Here is an 18,196-nt window from a genome sequence, read left to right on the forward strand (position 1 = left end):
CAACTCAAATCACATTTAGCACGAGATACACAAATTCATATACGAGGAAGAACAAATGAGAAAGTCTGAGTAAAGTCAAGCACAACTTAAGGGGCAATGCTCTATTGCACAACACATGAGCGATCAAGGTGTAATAGATAGTAAAAGCCTATAATCTAGCTTCTCCTAAATTATTTATATGAATGGATTAATTCAAAATTGTACATGTGTTAAACTAGTTTGTGATTCCCAAAACATATAGTTTCAACATCATTTAGTTATAAATAAGGATTAGAAAATGTACACAACATGAACTAGCTTTATGTTTAAAAAATTACATTAATTCTATAGGTAGTTTAAGTGTTAAATGTTCAAGACCATGTAAACATATGTTATACAAATGCAACCTACACAACTTTGATGTATTGCAATTATACATTAATAAACCAAACTAGTTTTTGATTATTGCAAGAGAATCTATCATGAACAAGTTTGATGTAGACTAGAAATTATATAAATAATTGCAAAGGTTGGCCAAGCTTTTTGGAAGCTACATTACAACTTTGTCTTATAGAATAATATACCATTGATCTAGTGAGTTGAAAAGATATTATAATCAAGGCCTAATGCATTAAATAGATCCACGCTAGAAAATTATGGACAACCTGAAAAGTAAGCACATTGATCTTGTCTCAAGTCATGCGAGGAAAGATCTAGCAAAATCCCATATTTTTCTAACCACAAATACTAATATAGTGTTTGAACTAAACAATCCAAACCTACTAAACCTTTCCCGAGAAAATGTTACTATAACCAACTAGAAATTGACCAGAAATACGATCCCAAACTATCTTATAAGCAATCTCCCTAAGTTTTCATGTATAATTAAGATTGTTATGTCTTTAATCATTTTTTATTTTCTATTAATATTGTTTATAAACTTGGTCTTAGAGCAAACAATAGTTATGACTCACACTACTTAGATACAATGTATTAAGTACTTTTTAAACTCATTTGCACAAGGAAAGGATTTGAAAATACTTTATTCACTGGATTCATCTAAATTTTACTTTGTAACTTGTGTCAAGTTATCATCTTAGACTTGTTCATGCAATTCAATTACTCATGAGCTTAGTAAAAAGTTGGCTAGGGCAAGATCAACAACTAAAGCATCTATATTTTAAGAAATTGGTCTATCATTTAATCAGCAACCTCAACAATTATTACAATCATTTCTTTGAGTTAGAAACCAAAATTTTCTTTAGAAGGTATGAAGGCACTAGAGTCAGAGTACTTGTGGAAACTACTACATATTTGTAATCATACAACCATATGCACTTGCATGAGTACATCCACATGTGCACACTTGCATGAATGCATGTGTGTGTCCACCCAAGTGCATATGCACACATGTACATGCGCTTGGACACACACCCACCCACCAACACACACACACATGCATGCGTGCATGCACACATGCACACGCGCATGCGCACGCATGCCCACATGCATGCATGCACACATGCGCACGCATGCACACATGCACATGTGCACGCACATGCACATGCACATGCACACGCACATGCGCACACACACACACACATTTAGGTGTAGTATCGTAACCTTAGCCCATGCATTTGTGTAGGTGTACATGATCTTTAATAGTTCATGGGACATGTACTCAAGTGGTTATGACTCCAAGAATGATTGCAATGTGTATATGCTATCTAATATAGTACTCTAATATGAGGAATATACATAGATTATTCTCACTTTTTCATATTGTATATCTTTGATTATTATAATTGAATAATTTACTATATATTAATTTTTTAAAGTTCAAGTGCAGTGCATGTTTCCCTATTCTACAATACTTACAGGTTTGAGGTCTAAGATTATGGTTTGTAATATGAATTAATGATGTTGCTTTAGGCTAGATGTGCGTGAATATCTTGCAAATTTCATTATGGAAACCATATGATTAAGATTGGCCTTGCAATCTCACAAAAAAGATGTGTCATGCTTCTTTCACATGAATAATAAGCATCAGGCCACTGGCAAAGTATCCACACCTATCAAATGTGATTTTGACAATATCAAATAGTCTATGGAGATTCACTCAGATATAGAATAAGGAGAAATCACACCCCAAGATGTCCAAGGAGTTAATGAATAATTTTGGCAAGATCAGTAAGGCATTGAGAGAGGCTCTATTCAACAAGAAGAGGTAATTCCTAGTTAAAATTACATGCAAATACCACACTTAATGAGGTGCTTAAGGTTTATAACAATCACTATTAGTAATTATTACACCAAAATTAGTCCCGAAGAAGTGCAATTTGATCCCTTACCAACCTTAAAGAATAATCTTAAGAAACCAATCCAAAACATGGTTCAACCCCACCGCCACAAAACTCAAAAGCATCAAAATTTTCAATAAAGAAGATCATTAATCTTCATTACAATTTGAAAGTGATAATGGGGAATATGATAGTAGCTCTTAGTCACATTTAGAAGCATAATTAGATAGATTAAATGATGAATATAGAAAGAAAAAGAAGTATAGGAGCAAGGACAAGGATAAGAACAAGAAATAATAAGGTAATGATAATAAGAATTGGAAGGAAAAATCCTTTAAAATATTATAAAGAGTTACTTGGACAAGGAAATCAAATATAAATTAAATTATTTTTGGGTTACAAATAATAAGAAAATATAAAGTTTGACCAAATATGTTAGAAGGCTAGACATGGAACCATTATATGCTACTATAACTCCAATATCATGGGAGGCTAGCTAGCACCTATCATACCACTAAGAATGAGGTTATAATAGATTATAGAAATTAATTAAGTTTTATTTGAGAATCCACCTCAAAGAGGCTTTAAGGGCCCTACATATTTTGAGTTTAGGGTTGCTATGTGGATCAAATACATGGTTGAAATGAGAATGCCAATAGTGAGGAACTAGAACAATGCATGGCCTATAGTGTTGAGATATCGAGCTCCACTCGTGATACGCCAGGGTGACCGTTGAGTATTTATGTCACCGACTTGTCAGTTGCAGACGCGGTTGGTACACCGCCGATGAATAATAGCTACATGATAGCTATCCTTATCTACTCTAGTTCGTGGCTCAGTTAGTATGCCACCTTAGTTAGTTGAGTTTGGTTTTGAGACCCATATAGGGTTCTTCTATTTCTTTGTAAGAGAGTTCTTTTGGCTTACACAACTAAGAAGAGGAAAACTGTTTTCAGCCTCCACCCTTGAGTGTATTCCCCCATTGTGCAAGCAAGAAAGCTACAAGTGAGACTCCTTCCTTCTCTCCCACAATCCTGACATGGTATCAGAGCCTTGTTCGTGGTAAGGAGCTCAAGAAAGCAAGCCAAGCTCGCGGTGTTCTGGTAAGAGGAGCAGTGTTGCTTTCATTTTCTGTTTTGGGAGCAGATCTCTGCAGGTAGCACAGCCGGAAATTGCAAGAGTGCATTGTCTCAGGTTGAGACGCCCTTTGCGGTGAAGCAAGAGGGCAGTATATGCTACGGGAATGGGCTTTAGCTCTTGGCGACCTTGTTTTTTTGATTTGAGGCCATTTCGGGGCCTGTTTTGGAGGCGGAAGTTTTCTGCACGCACTCAGGAAAAGGCTCAGTTTTATGCTGTGCAGCCACTGTTCTACAGGTCGGTGACACAAATACTCAAGCCAGGAAAATGCAGCTCAAGCAAGAGTTGCACAATGTGCAAAGAGAAAATATGAGCATCAACGACTACCACATGAAGGTGAAGAAGATTGCAGATGCACTTGCTTCCATTGGGTCACCAGTGGAAGATGATGATTTAGTTTCTGTGACCTTGAATGGTCTAGGAAAGGATTATGCACAGTTTCGGACATCCATTTCAGTTCGTGAAAGATTTCCTGATTTTGAGGAGTTGATTGCTCTTCTAATTTCTGAGGAACAGAGAAATGGTGGTGCATCTTCTTCAGGAGGAACTTCAAAAGAAGCTGTCTTCTACTCAAATGCTGGAAGAGGTAGAGGCAGAGGTAGAGGAGGCCGATTTGGAGGCCGTGGTAGAAATCAGAATATGCAGCAAACTCAAGAAAACCAGTCCTATGGAGGAGGACGTGGTAACTCTAGAGGCAGGGGGAGCCAAAGAGGTCGTGGTGGATGGCAAAGAGGTCAAAATGCAAACAGTAATGTTGAATGCTACTATTGTGGTAAAATGGGTCATATGGCTAAAGACTGCTATAAAAAGCAGAATGACATCATGAATGAAAAACTGCAACAAGGAAATTATGCATCTTCTAGTAGACAGGGTGATGACAGAAATGAGCATTTGTTTATGGTGCAGCACATGAACAATTCTGTGACAAATGCAGAAGAAAGCAACGATGTGTGGTATGTTGACTCAGGTGCATTAAACCACATGACAGGTCATGCAGAATGGATGGAGGATGCAAGGAAAATGGAAAAACCAGGATTTGTGGAGACTGGTGATGATACTGCACATCCGATTGTGCAGATTGGAAAAATTCCTTTGTCTATGCAGGATGGGAAAAAGAAATACCTGTCCGATGTATTTCATGTCCCCAATATCACCAAGAATCTGGTTTCTGTTGGTCAAATGGTTGAACAGGGCTTGCAGGTCAGATTTAATCCTCATGGATGCTTTGTTGAGGATATGAAAAATAAAGGTCGCTTGATAGCAAAAGGAAAGAAGAAGGGCAGAATGTTTACATTGGATGCAGACATATCTGAATTGAGTGCAGCAATGTTTGCACATGGGACCGGTGTAGTTGCAGATATTGATATCTGGCATAAACGCATTGGTCATGTTAATGTACAGCGACTTAAATCAATGCAGGCCCAAAATATCGTTGCAGGATTGCCTAGATTCAAGGTTGCAGAAATGCATAAGGTATGTGAAGCCTGTCAGTTTGGAAAACAGGCAAGGAAACCATTTCCTAGACATGTTCAAGAGAGTAAGATGCCATTGGAATTGATCCACTCTGATGTGTGGACTACTAAAGCTGCATCTCTAGGAGGCTGTCATTATTTTGTTACTTTTATTGATGACTATAGCAGAAAAGTTTGGGTGTATTTGATGAAAAAGAAAAGTGAAGTTTTTGGGCATTTCAAAACTCTTAAAGCTATGGTTGAAAAAGAAACAGGTCTGCAAATAAAATGCCTAAGGTCAGATGGAGGGGGAGAGTACCTCTCAAATGAGTTTGCAAGGTTCTTGCAGGAGCATGGCATAAAGCAGCAATATTCATGCAGTCATACCCCATAGCAAAATGGAATTGCAGAAAGAAAAAACAGACATATTGGAGAGGTGTCTCGTGCCATGCTCAATGAAAAAGACCTGCCAGATTTTTATTGGGCTGAAGCAGTTGCTACAATAGTCTATATAATGAACAGGACTCCCACTGCAGCAATACATGGGGTGACTCCAGAGGAGAGGTATACTGGTAGGAAACCAGATATTTCTCATTTGAAAATTTTTGGTTGCATTGCCTATGTACATGTGCCAGATGAGTTGAGATCCAAGTTGGATCCAAAATCTGAGAAGTGCATCTTTATTGGTTACTCTCTGCAGCAAAAAGGGTATAGATGCTATAACCCTTCTATTCGTAAGTTTACAGTGAGCAGAGATGTTGTTTTTGATGAGATGAGTAGCTGGTATAAACCAGTAAATGTGATTGATGATGTAGATGCACAAAATGGTAATGCTGCACAGAATTCACAGCAGCAGTCACAAAATATTAGTGGACCTGGAGCGTCCTCTAGCAGTGGTTCACATTCTTCGCCATGAACAGGCAGATTGAGATCAGGAGAATCTTCTCAAAGCAATGCAGATAGTGGTATGCAGGTATCACGAAAAGGAAAAGAGAAGGTTGATCAGCCCATGTTTGATGTGAATGCAGGTCACTCTTATGTGGATGGTGAATCTAGTGGCTCAGAACAGAGCATTGATGATGAGTTGGGCATTCCTTCTATTGTTACACCTGGAGTAAGGAAAACCAGGGATGTTTTGAGAGCACCTGGGAGTGAACCTACTTTGCGTAGGTCTACGAGAGCTAGGTATCCTGTGGATAGGCTGAAATATGATGGATTTATAGCCATTCACTATGCATATATGGTCAAAGTGATACATGAACCAGAACCCACTTCTTTTGAGCAAGCCATGGGAAAATAAAAATGGGAGAAAGCCATGGATGAAGAAATGGATGCCTTGGAAGCAAATGCTACATGGGAATTGGTACCTTTGCCTAAAGGTAAGAATGCAATTGGCTGTAAGTGGGTTTATAAAGTGAAGCACAATGCAGATGGTTCTGTGAACAGATACAAGGCAAGATTAGTAGTCAAGGGGTATGCACAAACATATGGCATTGACTATGAAGAAACATTCAGTCCGGTTGCAAGGATGGCAACCGTAAGAGCAGTCATTGCTATGGCTGCATCAAAGGAATGGTCTTTACATCAAATGGATGTAAAGAATGCCTTCTTGCATGGTGACTTGCAATAAGAGGTCTATATGGAGCAGCACCAGGTTATGTGCATGATGTTCATCCTGAGTTTGTTTGCAGGTTGAAGAAAGCCTTGTATGGCTTGAAGCAAGCACCTAGAGCATGGTCTGACAAGATAGGACAGTATCTTGTCACTATTGGCTTTCAGATTTCCAAGGCAGATTTCTCACTTTATGTGAGAAAAACAGAGAAAGGTATTATGCTACTTGTCATTTATGTTGATGATTTGATTATGACAGGTGACAGTGATGAAGATATCCTTCATGTGAAAATGCTATTGAAGCAGAAGTTTGAGATGAAGGATTTGGGAGAGCTGCGTTATTTCTTGGGCATTGAGGTGATTAGATCACCAAGTGGGATACAGCTCTTGCAGAGGCAGTATGGATTGGACATGCTGTCCAAATATGGGATGACAAGTTGTAAGCCTATTTCAGTTCCTTTGGAGCAGAATGTGAAGCTGAGCGCAGATACAGGTGAGCTTCTGGAAGACCCTACTATGTACAGACGCATAGTAGGAAGTTTGATTTATATGACTATTACCAGGCCAGATTTGAGCTATGCTGTTACATTGGTAAGTCAGTTTATGCAGGCTCCAAGGAAACCGCATTTGGATGCGGCTAGACGCATACTCAGGTATGTGAAGTCCACATTGCAGTATGGACTATTTTATGAGACTGGGGTTCAGATACAATTGCATGGATACACTGATGCTGATTGGGCTGGTAGCATTTCTGATAGACGATCTACCAGTGGATATGTGTTCTCTTTTGGGAGTGCTGCAGTCACTTGGAGCAGCAAGAAACAGCCTACAGTTGCCTTGTCGAGCACAGAGGCCGAGTACAGGGGTGCAGCAATGGCTGCATGTGAGGTAGCTTGGTTGCATAAGCTACTTTATGATATGCATCAGCCTACAGATGGGCCAGTTGTCATTTATTGTGACAACATAAGCAGTATACACTTGGCAAATAACCCAGTCTATCATGCTAGAACAAAGCACATTGAGGTGCATTATCACTATGTGCGGGAGAGGGTTTTACTAGGTCTTATTGATCTAGTTTATGTCAGCACAGAGGATCAGGTAGCTGACATATTCACGAAGGCATTGGGCGCAGAGAAGCTGCGCAAGTTCAGAGACCTGCTTGGTGTGCAGGAATTGGGATTGAGCTCGAGGGGAGTGTTGAGATATCGAGCTCCACTCGTGATACGCCAGGGTGACCGTTGAGTATTTATGTCACCGACTTGTCAGTTGCAGACGCGGTTGGTACACCGCCGATGAATAATAGCTACATGATAGCTATCCTTATCTACTCTAGTTCGTGGCTCAGTTAGTATGCCACCTTAGTTAGTTGAGTTTGGTTTTGAGACCCATATAGGGTTCTTCTATTTCTTTGTAAGAGAGTTCTTTTGGCTTACACAACTAAGAAGAGGAAAACTGTTTTCAGCCTCCACCCTTGAGTGTATTCCCCCATTGTGCAAGCAAGAAAGCTACAAGTGAGACTCCTTCCTTCTCTCCCACAATCTTGACATATAGGAGCAACCCACCAACAACAAAAACATGCGTCAATAGGTATAGTCTTGATAGTGGTGATTAACAAAAGTGAGGAAAAGCAAGATCTTGAAGTGCAAAAAGTTGAATCATGTTTATGATGGAATCCCAAAAATCTTTTATTACAAGAGGCGAAAAATTTAGGGAAGTAGTCTCATATAGAAAAGCACGTTAATTGTGACTATTCAAAAGTACATAGAGATTGAAGATTGCTTGATGCCAGGAGGCATATTCCACGGTGGATTCCGTGAGGTTTTACGGTGGATTCCGTAAACTTAGATGACCGGGGCTCATACACAAAGAGGATTCTTTGTGTGAGAAGTTGATGGGGACGCCTGTCCTTTTCGGGCGTTTCATTAATTTAGTGTGTACATGGGTGATTCCATAGCGGGTGATTCCGCAAAATGCATATTAAATTAATAAACGTTTATGAGTTTAGAGTGCGCACTCGTAATAAATTAAGGTTAGGATTTATTTCTAACCAGTTGATTTATTTATGTAGCTGAAGACTGCTAGGTATTCACTTTTGTCGGTTTAATTGTGTTATTTTACTAACGATTGTGAATGCTTCAGTTGATGTGTAGAGATAGCAACAGTGGCGGAGGAAAGCATTGGAGTCTAGCGGGTTTTCGACCTTTGGACTATATTTTGATAGGCGCCACGCCTATATTTTGTTATGTCTATAGAGACATCGATTATTTATTATTATTTTGTATGCGCTTATGCGCCTGGATATGTTATTTCTATTTGGACATTGAGATTGGGCGTGCCAGACTCTATGGGCACCGTCCATTAGCTTTATTTTCTTATTTTTGGTAGAAAGCAAACTCAAAAGCTAAAAGCTTGTCATATTTTTGTAATTGGGCTATTTTTGAGCATAAAGATTGGAAATATACATTAAATACATGCTTTGTGAAGCGCTCACACAAGGCATGGGGGAGATTGAACCCAATTTGTCTCTTGTCTCATGTCGTGCTTGCTTTTACATGGGTTTTTGTGCTAAAAAGTAGAGCACTTTGTTCTTGGGGACCTTCCGGGATTCACCACGTGAGCTATCTGCGTCCGATCTGCGCACCAGTGGTATCAGAGCGGAGCAGAGATCAAGGGCTTCCAATCGCTACCAATCTCGGGCGAAGGCGGAGCTCCAGGAACAAACGGCCTCTACAGTCAATCTCGTCGCGAACCGTCGATACAGGCAGACTTCTGGCGATCAAGAACCTCTATTTCCACTGTCAGATCGCGAAGGACCACTCTCTGTCGGCGGAGGACCACTCATCAATTCTCTTCATCAAGTCGTTGAAAAAACAGTGAGAAAGCTCTTAATCTTCTTCATTAAAAGCCTAATCACAAAGCTTTAAGAGCTTAAGAGAAGCCTAAGCTTCTCAAAATCGTTTCGTGGTGTAAGAAGATCATCCCGAAATTTTCGCGCAGTCAAAAACGGCCCCCCCCCCCACGAAAAAAAACGGCGGCCTGTTTTAAGCTTATTAAGCTTAAGCTTAATTCATTAAGCTTAAGTCCCTCCATACTCTGCAAGTCAGTGAAGGCAAACAAGTCTGCAAACTCCGGGTCTCGCACTCCAGAAGACAAGTTCAGTAAGTCACTTGGAATCAAGTCCTGCAAGTTCTGCAAGTCGGCTAAGTTCAGCAAGTCAACAACCCTGCAAGTCTGCTAAGTCTGCAACTCTGCAAGTCAGACTAAATCAGAACTGACTAACGCTTAAAACTCATAGAAGACTTGTTCGTTTGCAAAAACTCTGAACTGGAAAGTTGTTCGCAGCAAGCTGTTTTACCTATCTACAAGTTCGTTGAAGTACTTTCAGCAAACAGAGACAGAAATATTACAGAATTTCTGAAAATTGAAGAAGAAAATACCCAAAAATACATAGCCTTGTAACCCCAAATTTGAGCTACGCTCATCCCGCTAACTGATTTTGAGTGAGAAAGGTTTGTTGAGTTTTACAGGATGACTACCCCACATATGGATGATCCTATGGCTGAAGACGACCTACCCGAGCCTACCATGGAACAAAAGCTGGATCTTATCATGCTACAATTGGACGAAGAGCGAAGAGCTAGGCAAGCCTTGCAAGCGCAATTGACAAAGCTACAAGGAGCGTCCACTGACAAAGAAGAACCTCAAGCTGAAGATCTGATTCGCCGTACCATCGACGCCACTCTTGAAGCACAAACATTCGCAAGGAATCCAAGATAAGTAAACGAAGTTTCAAGTTTCGCACTTTCAATGGCATAAGAGAAGGAAAGACTGTTTTATCATTCATTAGCCAGTTTGATGACTATTTCCATGAGGAAACTTATCCTGAGAAAGATAAAATCAAGTGTGTTACTAATCATCTGATAGATAGAGCATCACTTTGGTGGACTGTAGTCCGCAAGAGTATAGAATGTCCTGCTACATGGGAAGATTTCAAGAAGAAGTTCATGCAAAATTTCCTACCACCGCAATTTCATGAGAAGGCTATCAAGCAATGGGATTTACTCCAACAGCGTGATTGTGAGCCTATTCCACAGTATACAGAGCGTTTTTGGAATGCACTCCTACAGCTACGCATGCTTGAAGACGTACCAGAGACGACCCATAAGCGGAAGTACATGTCTGGACTTCTTGGACATTACTACGCTGAAGTGAATATGTTCAAGCCTGCTACCCTTGAAGATGCCATCTCCTTAGCTCACGACACTGAAGATAAGTTACGCGGAAGAGATCGACGACCACAGCAATTCCAAGCAAACGGTAATTATGGATTTAAACAATTCAATTCCAATTTCAGAAGGTTTAATCCAGGTCGTTTTTCATCACCATCTTTCCGCAAGAATTGGCCTAAACCACCTGCATTACCATCCACTGCCAATCCAAATCCTAAGCCTATCCAACAAGCAAATCCAAATATACCCAGACTCCCAGCCATTGCAAATAATGTGACCAAAGCCAAGCCCATCGTATGCTACAAGTGCCACCAGCCAGGCCATCTCGCAGCAAATTGTCATTCAAAGAAGCCATCAGCACATATCAACTACCTTGGAGCTATGGACGAAGACGAGCATGAGGATATGCCAGATTTCACTGAAGATGAAGATGATCCTACTACTACTTCCGACACTTTACCAGGTATGCCTAATTCACATTCATTGTTGACTATGAAATGTATGGTACATGGAAAAGAAAGAACTATATTGCATGATGACGGTAGTACCCATGACTTTATTTCAGCAAAATTGGTAAAGGAATTGAAATTGCATACTGTACCTACGCACTATCGCATAAAAGCTGCATTTTTAGGTACTAGGTACAATGGCACACAAGAAGTTCAAGATTTAGAAATTCAAATAGGTCCATATATTGAAAGAAGAAATTTCTTAGTTGTCCCATTACAGTCTAGCGACATTATTCTAGGAATGCCATGGAGACACCAACATAATCCCAATATAGATTATTCCACACACACAATGAATATAAATTTTCAAGGAAAATCTATTACACTATTTGGTATGCATGCATCTCATATGTTTCCACTGCTTTCGCATACTCAAGCAAAACGTGCACTACGCAAGAACACTAAATCATATCTCATTTGGGTGAATGAATTGCACGCAAAGGAAAATCATATGCACTCTAGGCATAAGGAATTTCTCGCATATTTTAAGGACTGTTTTGCAGAAGACCTACCACCAGGTTTACCTCCATCACGTCCAGAAGACCATAAGATTGACCTAATACCTGGCACACAACCACCTTGCAAAGCCCCATATAGGCACAATCAAATAGAGCAAAAAGAAATCCAGAGTCAAGTAGAAGAATTACTAAATAGAGGTTTAATTCGACCTAGCAGTTCTCCATTCGGTGCACCTGTGCTCTTAGTCAAGAAAAAGAATAATACTTATCGGATGTGTATTGACTACCGAGCATTAAACAAGATCACTGTAAAGAATAGGTATCCTATACCTAGAGTTGATGACCTTATGGACAAACTGCAAGGATCTTCTATATTTAGTAAAATTGACCTTAAGTCTGGATATCATCAGGTGAGGCTAGATAGATCCGACATATTTAAGACTGCATTCAGGACACAGTTTGGCCATTACGAATTCTTAGTTATGCCATTTGGATTAACTAATGCACCTGCTACTTTCAGTAGAATGATGAACCGTATTTTTCTAAAATATCAATATTGTGTGATTGTTTTCTTTGATGATATTTTAGTGTTCAGTCAAAGTGAAAAAGAGCATTATGAGCATTTATCATTAGTTTTTCAATTACTGAAAGAAAATCAATTATTTGCAAATCCTGACAAGAGTGAATTCTTTAAGACAGAAATAGAATATCTAGGTCATATTGTATCAAAAGAAGGAATAAAAGTTGATCCTAAGAAAATTGATGCAATATTGCATTGGCCTATTCCTAAAAATGTACATGAATTACGCTCATTCCTTGGTCTTGCTAGTTTCTATAGGAAGTTTGTACGTAATTTCTCATTACTTGCTTTACCATTGACCAAACTTCTTAAGAAAGGCATTGTTTACCAATGGACTGAAAACCAGCAAAAATCCTTTGACTTACTTAAACGTGCATTGACCAATGCCCCTGTTCTACAATTGCCTGACTTTAACAGACCATTCTTTCTAGTTGTGACCGATGCTAGCGGATCAGGAATAGGAGCCGTGCTAATGCAAGACAACCATCCAATAGCATATTCTAGTTCTAAGCTGAAACCCTCTGAGCTTAAATATTCCACTTATGACAAGGAACTCTTAGCAGTTGTTCAAGCATTAAAACAATGGAAGCATTATTTAATGGGTTCAGAATTCATGATAAAGACCGACCAGCAAAGCATTAGACATCTACTTAGCCATCCCCAAATTTCTGACCGTCATATCAAATGGGCTTCATTCATTCAAAGTTTCCATCCTATCATCCAATACCAACCTGGAAAAGAAAATGTAGTTGCTGATGCATTGAGTAGAAGACCTGCAATTCACAACATTTCTATCATATCTTTTGATTCTTTGATTGCTATGAAAGACACATATCACCAGGATATTACTTTTCATTCTGATTGGCACAAATTAGTTCAAAATAATTTCATTCCTATTGATTCATTGTCATATAATGATGGATTCATGTTCTTTGAAAAGAGACTGTGTGTTACTATTCCATTCCGATATTTTGTTTTAAATGAAATTCATTGTCCCCCATATCAAGGTCATAGAGGTATCATTTCTACATTACGCATGTTAACTGAAGATTTTTATTGGCCGCATATGGATGCAGATGTGTCTAATTTTGTTTCTGAATGTTTGATTTGTCAAAGAATAAAGAGACATCATGGTAAACAGTATGGGTTATTAATGCCTTTATCCATTCCATCTAAACCTTGGGAACATATATCTATGGATTTCATTACTGGTTTACCAAATACTAAATCTAACCATGACATGATTTGGACAATTGTAGATAGATTTAGTAAGCATGCATATTTCATTGCATGTAAGAAAACTTTAACAGCATCACAAGCAGCACAGTTATTTTTGAAAACTGTTTTTACTAACCATGGATTGCCGAAAGTGATTATTTCAGATAGAGATTCTAGATTTTGTAATAATTTTTGGATTACACTGTTTGCAAATTTAGGCACAAAGATTGATTTCTCATCTGCATTTCATCCAGAAACAAATGGACAAACTGAAGCCACAAACAGCACTATTTTAGATCTTTTACGTGCATACACTATCTCTAAACCTCAGACATGGGATACTCATTTGCATTTATTACAGTTTGCTTACAATAATACACCGCACACATCTACAAAGAAAGCACCTTTTGAGGTTATTTATGGATATAGATTATCTACACCTGTTGCTTCTTTGTCTAATAGAATACAAAGTGCCGATGATATTGCTGTTATGCATAACACTATTTTTGATGAAGTAAAGGATATGATTGCTAAAGCCCAACAATCATATACCAAACAAGCCAACAAGAAAAGACAAGCCATGAATTTCAAAGTAGATGATTATGTTTGGCTTAGAATAGAAAAGCGTAGACTGCAAAGTGTAGATAGACATCCAGTTGTCAAATTAGCCCCTAGATTCTACGGACCATTTAGAATCATTCATAAGATTAATGACAATGCATTCAAGTTAGAACTGCCATCCCATTGGAAAATTCATAATACATTTCATATTAGTTTATTGAGACCATTTAGAGGACAATTACCTATCCACCCTGTCTATGAAAACCCACCTTTACTAGAAGAAGAAACTGAAATACTTGAACCAGAAGCCATTATAGACACTGACTACATGACCACTAGAACTGGCCGAAGGTATTCTAGATATCTAGTCAAATTTAAGAACCATCCTGTAGAGGAAGCACAATGGATGCACGCTAGAGACTTAAATGCTTTCCCCACTCTGTTAGCTCCACATTGAGCTAATAGCAATTGAGGTCAATTGCTATCCCACCCCGGGGGTATGATGCCAGGAGGCATATTCCACGGTGGATTCCGTGAGGTTTTACGGTGGATTCCGTAAACTTAGATGACCGGGGCTCATACACAAAGAGGATTCTTTGTGTGAGAAGTTGATGGGGACGCCTGTCCTTTTCGGGCGTTTCATTAATTTAGTGTGTACATGGGTGATTCCATAGCGGGTGATTCCGCAAAATGCATATTAAATTAATAAACGTTTATGAGTTTAGAGTGCGCACTCGTAATAAATTAAGGTTAGGATTTATTTCTAACCAGTTGATTTATTTATGTAGCTGAAGACTGCTAGGTATTCACTTTTGTCGGTTTAATTGTGTTATTTTACTAACGATTGTGAATGCTTCAGTTGATGTGTAGAGATAGCAACAGTGGCGGAGGAAAGCATTGGAGTCTAGCGGGTTTTCGACCTTTGGACTATATTTTGATAGGCGCCACGCCTATATTTTGTTACGTCTATAGAGACATCGATTATTTATTATTATTTTGTATGCGCTTATGCGCCTGGATATGTTATTTCTATTTGGACATTGAGATTGGGCGTGCCAGACTCTATGGGCACCGTCCATTAGCTTTATTTTCTTATTTTTGGTAGAAAGCAAACTCAAAAGCTAAAAGCTTGTCATATTTTTGTAATTGGGCTATTTTTGAGCATAAAGATTGGAAATATACATTAAATACATGCTTTGTGAAGCGCTCACACAAGGCATGGGGGAGATTGAACCCAATTTGTCTCTTGTCTCATGTCGTGCTTGCTTTTACATGGGTTTTTGTGCTAAAAAGTAGAGTACTTTGTTCTTGGGGACCTTCCGGGATTCACCACGTGAGCTATCTGCGTCCGATCTGCGCACCATTGCTTGAGGAAGTGTCAACCACCATAGCTATTACAAGAGCTCAAAGAAACAATAAGATGGAGTGTAAAAATTAAGGTAAAGTAAGAAAAATGTCCCTTAATGAAGTTATGAGCTACAATAAAAGCCAAAAATGCAATACCTTGAACATATGCCAAGTTGAAAGTTTCACAAAAGTAAACTTGACATTCAAGAGGCTAGGAAACATACTCTTAAATGGAGGATTAAGAGTTAACATCCTTCTTCAAGAAATTTGTTTGGACAAAAACTAGTGAGTTGCTACGAGCTCCTCCCCAAGTTAGGATGGGTAAATAGGAGACTATAGATATTAGGAATTCTTATAAACTAACAAATTAAAGTGACAAGTTTATGATCCAATATCCAATTTATGGTTGAGAATGGATGGCCTTGCTGAAGCATGTCATTGTGACCTTGGTCCAAATTGGCCAAAATGAAGCATGATTCAGGATCTAACATGGTGACTATACCACATTGACAAAATACAATTAGGCTATATGCTACAAACATAGTGTTGTTAAAGCAAGATTTTAAGCTAGTGATGGCAAAAATAGTTAACCTAGTGATTGGAGTCATAGAGGATGAGGAGGAGGAGGAGTCATTTAGGGATATGCAATACAAGATATGTGTTAATGCTACTCCAATTGCATGTCTTTAGGAAATTGTGGCTATTTAGGTAATCCCAACATGTCAATAATCTTGAATAAAGAATTTCCAAGATTCAAAGTAGTTGAAAAGGTTCATGAAACTTTAGGAGAGGAGGTTATATAAGATGAGAATGGCCAACGAGCAACTATTTAGGCTGTGCAGAATGCACATACACAATAAGTCATTTCACAAGGGTGTGGAAGATGAGGTGCAACAAGCCGACTTGAATATTGAGGAGGATCCTAAACCTATTAAGATTAGTGTGTTTATGGATGAGGAATTCGAGAGGGATATCTTTACATAGGGTTTGTTCTTAATGTAAGTCAACTGAAGATCAATCTAAAGAAGGCAAGCCTATTATCTATAACGGATGTAGCGTGAGCCCAAATTATGCAACACAAGTTAAGAATGAAAATGGTAAACAACTAACCATTGGTCTTATCAAGCATGTAAATGAGGTGACTCAATTATCCCCTATTATTATTGTTCCAAACAATGATGGTAAAATCAAGGTATGTGTGCATTATAGAAAATTGTGTGCATTCCCAATATCTATTGGATGATGTACAAAGACATGCAATGTTATTATGAATGATGAATTTCCAAGTTATAGCCATATTGGAATGACACTCAAAGATAGGTTTAAGATAACATTTATTATAGAATGGGGAGCATTTTCAAGTGCAAAATGAACTTTGGGTTGAAAAATGGCCCATCAAAGGTTTAAGGAGTTGCTTGAAAGACCTTTAATCTATGTTTACTTGATTTCATAAGAGTTTTCATATAGGATTTTTGTGTGTTTAATTGAAAGGATAAGCACTTGTAACATCTTAAGCTTTTAAAAGGTATAGGAAATTTGAGATATCTCTAGACTTATTAAGTTTTCATTTGCTACAAAAAGGTGGTGCACTATTGGGACTATCTTGTCAAAAGAGGGCATGGCCATAAATCATAGGTCTAACTAAAACTACATTTTTTTAGAAGGCTAACACCCCTAGAAATGTTTGAGAGGTCCTGAGGTTTGTAGGGCCAATCAATTGGCATACGACTACCATAGGTATCTATCTCATATATGTATACCTCTAACAACCCTAGCAAAACAATTTATGTGTAGAGAGGATCAAAGAAAAGAATTCAATATACTTAAGAAAATGCTAGTGATGGCTCCCATTTTGCAACCATTCCAATGGTATTTCCCCTTTCATGTGTTTATAGATTGCCCCTCAATGAATGCTCAACAATGGGACATCAGATAGAGCATCAACTCATCTTGGCTCAACTATTTGTCACCTAATGGGCTTGTAATATTCCTCCAAACCAAAAAAGACTCTCCCTCTCAATCCATGCAAGCAAGGAAAGTTGATAGATTCAAAGTTGTAGTATAGGCACCTAGTTACCTTCCCACCTTGTAGCTCAAAAGCTTAAAGGCTTGTAGATGGTCTCATGATTCAAGTGGTATGCTCCTTAAGATGCTACCTCAACTCATTCACATCCACATCAAGCACAACCACAATTGCGACAAGATCTGAGAGAAGAAGAAGAGCTCGTCCTTGATTGGTCCCCCACTCTCTCTCACAATCTCTCCCTCACATGTAACTCCTCACTTAACCTACAAGCTATGGAAGCGAGGGGAAAAGAAAAGTCATCAAAAGAGTGGAAGCTCAAAGTTTTGCACACACAAGAATAATCTCTCTATTTATTTTTTTCACCTTTTGCTATATGTAATGATAAAAGCAGGTCCATACCTGAGATATCATAGGACATGGCTTATACCTAAATGAGGGTTAGGGCTAGGTTTTGCAACCTTAATTAGGATTATGGTTTTTGCCCAAAGTTGGGTGTCCTAATTAGGATTAGGGTTTCCACCAAAAGTGGGATGCCCTAACCTCTTTTGTGGCTCTTGACTAGTCTTTCTCTTGATCTATGCATACGATCTTCACTTAATTGAACTTAGTGTAAGGTAAAAAGGAATAGACATTGTCCACAACCCTTAAATCCATTGCAAGTCTTCTAATTTAATAGCCAAAGATATTAGAACTTGCATGGGAGTGAGCTTGACTCTCACAAAATATTAAAAAAATACAATGTTCTCTCATCTGTAAACATTATAGGCCACAAAAACTCTCTCTCCAAAAT

Source organism: Lygodium microphyllum, chromosome 11, assembly GCF_053477565.2.
Source record: "Lygodium microphyllum isolate KBCC chromosome 11, Lygodium_microphyllum_v1.1.10, whole genome shotgun sequence".
NCBI lineage: Eukaryota > Viridiplantae > Streptophyta > Polypodiopsida > Schizaeales > Lygodiaceae > Lygodium > Lygodium microphyllum.